At 42.3% G+C, this 6,933-nt stretch overlaps 1 pseudogene; it reads right to left on the reverse strand.

The window, feature by feature from the left end:
- Positions 1-1,961: 1,961 nt before the first annotated feature.
- LOC119514403 lies at positions 1,962-2,909 on the reverse strand (annotated as a pseudogene).
- Between the last annotated feature and the right edge of the window lie 4,024 nt (positions 2,910-6,933).

Below are 6,933 nucleotides of genomic sequence, written 5' to 3' on the forward strand. Positions count from 1 at the left end.
CACTTCTTTGGCTTTAGCTTCAGACAATTTCTCCTGGTCTTAAGAAGAAATGGCATTGCAATTTGTGCACAAAGTCAGGAAATCTTCCTGTTTATGTCAAACTCAATGAGTATCTTTATTTCATCAGAAGCAAGTTTTTCTCTTTTTTCCCCCTTTTTTCTTTATATCTTTATCTCTTCCAAATATTGGACTCTCTGAAGTATTTTGAAAACATCTAGAGTTTCACTGACCTCCTATGTAGAAGACAAGTTTCTTTTCATAGGTCAGGCTTTCTATGATTAAGTAATCAAGTCACAAGTATTGACTGAACATCAATCATGTATTCAGCACTATGCTGGGTGTTTGGAGGACACAGTATAATATAAGACATGGTCCTTGTCCTTAAGGAGATTATAATCTAGTTGGGAAGAATAAAAGAAGCAGCAAGAAATGCATAAAAGAAATGATTGTGCTGTGCTGTGAGGGCCACACTCCTTCAGAGTAGATTAATGAATGAAAGCATAGAGGATGCACAAGTCACCTGTCAAGGAAAAGCCAGCCCTGAGTGAAAAGTTGTATTGAGGAGGTGAAGATTGAGTGAAAAAGCCAGGAATAAATGATGGAGGGCCTCACTTGCCTGACAAAGGTCTAGGTTTGCTATGGTGGTGATCAGAAATTGGCGGTCTTTGGATAAAGAAACTACAATGGGCAGACAGTGCTCCAGGGGGATTAATTGGCAGTCTAGGCATCACTGAATGGGAGGAGGACAGATGTCAGAGGCAACTGCAGGAGACCCAGTGGAATGGCCTGGGACACAACTGGGGTGGCAGCTGTCTAAAAGAAGACAGGAATTTGTTTGTAAGAGATTTTTGTGGAAAATTCAGCAGGACCTGGTGGGTAGCTGGAATTGGAGACTGACTGTGGGTGGCTGGATTTGGAGAATACCTCTGCCTGACTGAGAAATATTCCTACACACCTTAAAGTTTCATGCTTTCCTGTTCAAGCAACCAAAAAGCATGCTAGGTAAGGTCAATCTTTTCAGACTTCCAACTTCTTGACCAGGAAGTATCTGAAATGGTTCACAAAATAGATTCTAGAAATGGCCACAAGAGCACATGGAATGGACTACCAATCTATTAGGCATTCCTTCCTGGATTTCCTTAAATAGTCTCACCGAGTCCTTATGCCTTTGGTAAAAAACTTGGGTTCCAGTCCTCTAACACTGAATTAAAAATAATATCCATTCTATTCTCCCCACCTTTTCTAATTATCTGTATGTGTACACTAAGCAGAATGCCAAATGTAATCAGTGCATTTTGCCATGAAAAGGAAACATAAAACTACTTCTCAATGCTCCTTCTCATGAAAATATGATGCTTTTATGTATCATCAAATGTATGTATGAATGAATTGTGTTTCTATGGATGAATTGCTGATGAATTAGGATGGGAACACTGGTTTGGGGAACATATGTTTGATGTTGCTCTGAAGAACGGTGCTGACATTGTTTTCTGGTAGGAGTCAGCTCCCTGCTCCTAGAGCATGACAAACCCCAATTTAGTTTGACAATCCTGGACTTATTTCTTGAAGAGGAATCTTTAAAAATCTAGACCCTATACCCTGGCATAGATATAATTCATCTTAAAAAGTAGGCCAAGAATTTTGTTTTTATTAAAATCTGAAATTTATTTTAATTGAACAGTCATTAAATAATAATAACAAATAGTTTGTGTTCCAATTTCCTGACTCACATTACAGTTTTCTGCTATCTCTCCTCCTTAATTCACCTTCTATTAGCAACTTATATGTTCTTTTACCTAAACTTTAGCCTTTCTCCCTAATTTAAAGCAAACCATACTCTACCCTGGCCCACAGTATCTACTTTCCTCCCATCCCTCAACCCAACCCTGAAGCCTTCAGCCTACAAAAGCATAAGGGTGCTCAAGGAGTAAGGGAAGGGGAAGTTGGATACCCCTGCCTTCTCATGCTGGGGGCCTCTTCCCCATGAACACCCTTTTCAGGGCACCCTGCACATCAGGGTTCCGGAGGCTATAGATGACCAGGTTCAGCATGGGGCTGAGAATGGTATTGGGAATTCCAATCCCCTTGTCCTTGTCCGAGGCTGAGACTGAACCCAGATGCATGTAGCTGAAGAAGCCAGTTCCATAAAAGATACAGACCACAGTGAGGTGGGAGCCACATGTGGAGAAGGCCTTCTTCCTCCCCTCTGCTGAGCGGATTTGTAGAACTGCAACTGTGACATGGGCATAGGATATGGAAATAAGGATCATGGGGATCACCCCCATGAAGGTGGCCCCCACAAAAAGCAGCTGCCCATTGAGGTGAATGCTGGAGCAGGAGAGCTGGAACAGGGGTGGGAGGTCACAGTAGAAGTGGTTGACCACATTGGGGCCACAGAAGTCAAGCACAGACACAGCCACTGTGTGGGTCAGAGCATTGATGAAGGAGATTGGTCAGCAAATACCTACCAGGGCACCCTGGACTTCACGGCTCATGTGGGTGCTGTAGGTGAGAGGCTGGCAGATGGGCAGGTAGTGGTCATAGGCCATGGCTGTTAAGAGGTGACAGTCCACACCAGCCAGGAGGTGGAAGAAGAAGAGTTGGGAAATGCAGGAAGCATAAGTAACTCTGCACTGGTGGGTCAGAAGACATGTCAGCATTGGAGGAACAGTGACAGTGATTCACCCAATGTCCAGCAGAGACAGATACCCCAGGAAATAGCACGTGGGAGTGTGGAGTTTGGACTCCACAAAGATGGCAGCCAGGATGCTGAGGTTGCCCCCAACTGTAACTACATAGGCAAAGAGGAAGATAGCAAAAAGGATACGTTGCTGCCCTATGTTTCCTGTCAAGCCAAGAAGGATGAACTCAGTGACAGTTGTCCTGTTCTCCTGGGCACCTGGCTCCATAGGCCACTGCTGAGAGTGGTAGTGGGAGGAGACTTGGACCTGCCAAAGGGAAAACAATGACACATTGTAGGCACTTAACACAGGTCTACTGGGTGCTGGGATGATCATGGGCACCAACCAATAGGAATGGATAGCAGCCTAGAGGTTGACCAGGATCCTGGAGGCTCCTTCTATAGCAGGCATTCACCTTTTATTTGCTGGTTCAGGGAGAAGCTCAGGGAAGAGACTGGGGTGGAGAGAACTACTCTGGAGGCACAGGACAGTGGCTTTTTATCAATATGATATGGAAGTATTTCAGTATTTTAACAACTATTAAGGTGGTATCAAAGTGTACTAACTGAATAGCAGCTCTGAATAGCTGAATAAATGTATAAAGTTCTAGAAAGCACATAAGAGGTTAACAATGTAAAAGAGAGGGATAGGAGGACAAGATCCTATGATATCAAAAGAGGTATGACAGAAAGTGAGGAAAGAGAGGAGCAAGGAAAAGATCAAAGTACAGAAATACACAGAGTCTAAAGATTGACATGAAAGCATATAAGAAAATACTAACAGCAGTTATTAAATGTACACTATAAATATTGTACTACACACTTTATTTTTATTTTCTCTTTTAAGTCTCATAAATCTCTATTGGGAAACTACTATTATCTCTGTATAAATCAGGCACTGAGGTTTAGAAAGGTTATAAATAGCCCAAGAACACAAAACTCTTAACAAAGCTGAGTCTCAAACTTGGGACTGTCCCAAGCCAACCTTAACACTATATTTTCTGAACATATGTTGTTATTGAGGCTTTGTAAATGAAAACGTGTGTGATAAAGGGAAGAATGGTGTTCCTAAGACTTTCAGTATTAGCATTATTACGGTTGTTAAAGGAAGTTAAGATCTTTTCATCCTTTCATTCTGAAATTATCTATTTGTTGAATGTGTTAGAGTTCTGGATTTATTTTGATGGTAGAACTAACAGCTGGGCATAGGGTATGAGAGAAAGAGAAGGTGCAAAGATTATTCCAAGGTTTTGGGCTTGAGCAACTGGAAAGATTGAGTTACTGTTAACTGATATGGGAATGATGGGGGGTTGGAGATCAGAAGCTTTTCCAAGAGAAAAGAGGGAAATTGCTGTCCAGAGATAATTAAGTGGACTTCCACTCATTGACACATGGTGGCAGTTATGATATTCCCACAGCTTCATGGACAGTTGAGGGCTGAACCTGGTATGTCCAAATCTCTTCAGGTGTGAGTGGGACAGGTGAGTCTGGAAAGGTATCTTTGAGGTTCTCTTCTTCTGGACTCTTGCATATGCTGGGCCATCCCTCTCTCTTTGACTGTGTTAGTCCTTCTTTCTGCACAAAACCCTCTCCTCCTTACACATATCAAAATTCTACCCATCCTTCAAGACTCAAACCTGGTTCATTTTCCCATCTCCTTAAAGAAGTCCTCCTTATGGACCCAGTCTTCAACTGATCCTTCTCTCCTCTGATAGCCTAGACAATTCATAATCTGGATAATTTTAATACTGCATATGGGGAAAGGGACCAGAACCTGAGCTACAAAGAGGAGAAGCTTGCCCAAAGTCACACATAGGGCCACCCAAAATTATAGCACCAAAAAATGAATATAGATTTTGGTAATCAGTGACACCTCCATCATGTCGTTTTCTGCAGATACTCTCAGCTGTCTGCTGAACTTGAACTCTGTTGGGCCAGTGCTGACTTCAATGGGGAAAAACATGTGTTCCAGCCTCTCACAGGCCCTGCTTTCCTTTTCAGAGTTTACCTCCCAACCGGGACCACCGCTGAACCCTTCAGGTGAGTAGCTACTGACTCCTAGCTAGAGTGCTGTGGAAGCAACAAAGCAAGGAGAAAATGCAGCTCTTGCCATTAAGGAGATCATGACCTAGTTGGCAGAAAGACTCTCAGAGAGGATAATAGGCTGCCATCCTGGGTTCAGCATGACCAAGAATGAGAAACTTCAGGAGGGAGGAAACTGCAAAACTAGGAAGACAGAGTTCTGTGGCTGCAGTAATCGGGACCCTGTACAGGGGAAATCCCAGTCTGAGGAGGAGTTAGGACATGCAGGTAAAGTGACTTTAGATCTCACCAAAATCAGCAGGTTAAGAAGGACAAATTAAAACATTTTTTTTTAAAATACAGAAGCATGTGAGATACCTAGGTTGTTTACTTGTGAGAGGTCTTGCTTAAATCAAGCCATTTTTCCCCATTCACTAAAATATGATATAGAGAAAAAAACAGCAGATTCTCGGCCACTCTATATCAGAACAGTATAGAAAACACATATCTGAGCATAGCAGGGGAGGAAGTCACCCCACACACATTACATAATTCTCCGCACTCTGAAGTCAGATGTAGAGGTTTTTTTTTGTTTATTTTTAGTCCCTTGGGGACTTAGGGGTTTTTTTGTTTAGGGGCCAGAGAAGTCTTCTGTGAGGAAGAAAGTAGAAATCTGCAGTGCTGAGGGCTTACCTCTACCCTTCTTTCCTCCATTCTGCCAAAGTCAAACTGCAGTAATCCCTTCCTTGGAGCTGGTATTTGTTTCATGGTTGGAGAAGATAAATGTCTTCTCTTAGGAGTTTGTTGCATGCTTATATAACCCCATCCTCAGTATTGAGGATGCCCAGCAAAAAGTAGCAATGGAAGTTAGCATACGGAAAATAAGAGGCGGTGGCAGGAAACATTTATCAAGTACTTTCAATCCAAGTTATGTTGCTATATTACCTCATTCAATCCTTACAAAGATTCTAGAAGGTAGGTTATAATAGTAATAACTGAGACTTAATTAGATCTTACTATGAGCCAAGCCCTGTTCTAAGCAATTCACATGTACTACCTCACTTAATTCTCAAATAATCCCAAGAAGTAGGTACTATTATAATCCCCATTTTTCAGAAAGGAAACTGAGGTGCAAACAGGTAAGGTAACTTGCCCCACACTATGCAGCTAGTAAATGGCAGCACTAGGATTCAAACCCAGGCAATCGAGTTCCAAAGTCAAGGCTCTTAAATGCACCACTCTACTCCTTCTTAAAAGAGAGGTTGTGGTGGAACTAAGGTTTAAGCCAGAGGATTCATCAAGTCGTCAGGAATACCCTAAGCCTCCTCCCCTCCCCACTGCCCCCAGGAGAGGCAATTTGTTGATACAGGTTAATTAATCTGGTGGGAATGCAGACAGTATTTGTAGGAAGCCTTGTCACCTTAGGAAATGTCCTTATAGTTGGATTTTTCCAGCTTAACCCACACTCTGGGTTTGAAATTATAACAGCCCATTGCAGTGACAGAGTTCAGCAGCTACATCCTCTCCATCCTGGAAGCAATTGTCCATCCTCCACTTCCCTAATCATCTCCCACCCTGCATATCCATGCCAGGCTCAGGGAGCCCCAGGTCCAATTCGCCCTGAAACATAATTGTTCTTATATATGTCCTCTCCACAAAGCCATGCCTAACTTCTCTCTCTCTCTCTCTGCCCCCCTCTTTCACTCCTCCCCACTTCTCTCTTAAGTTTCCCTGGTAACCAAGGACAATTCAGCACAGTGGAAAGAGCTCTGGATTTGGAGTACAGATGCTTGTATTATAAACAAGTTGCTACCATCAGCTAGCATTGGTAACTTGGAGGACACAAATGATGGAAGAAAGGAAGAAAGGAAGGAAGAATGGAGGGAAGAGGATGGGAGGGAGGTAAGAGAGAAACAAAAATGAAAAGAAAGTAGAAGATAGTGTGTACTTGAATATAAACTTTTTGTCAGGTATAATATGTTACTCTATTTAAACATTACAAAAATTCTTGAAGATAGGTAATCAATTTACAATGAGGAAACAAGCTCAGAGGAGTTAACTTGTTTAGGGTCACAAGTGTTGAGCTCCTGTCTGAATGAAAAATTCATTCTTTTTCTGACAACTCTCACTGCACTGTCTCCCAAGATACATTTATTTCACTTTTCCCTTCAGTAATGAGTCCAGGCATTGCCCAGTCCTTTATTCTCCTATTGACAAGGAAAAAGTGACAC

Source organism: Choloepus didactylus, chromosome 18 (genome assembly GCF_015220235.1).
Source record: "Choloepus didactylus isolate mChoDid1 chromosome 18, mChoDid1.pri, whole genome shotgun sequence".
NCBI classification, from domain to species: domain Eukaryota; kingdom Metazoa; phylum Chordata; class Mammalia; order Pilosa; family Megalonychidae; genus Choloepus; species Choloepus didactylus.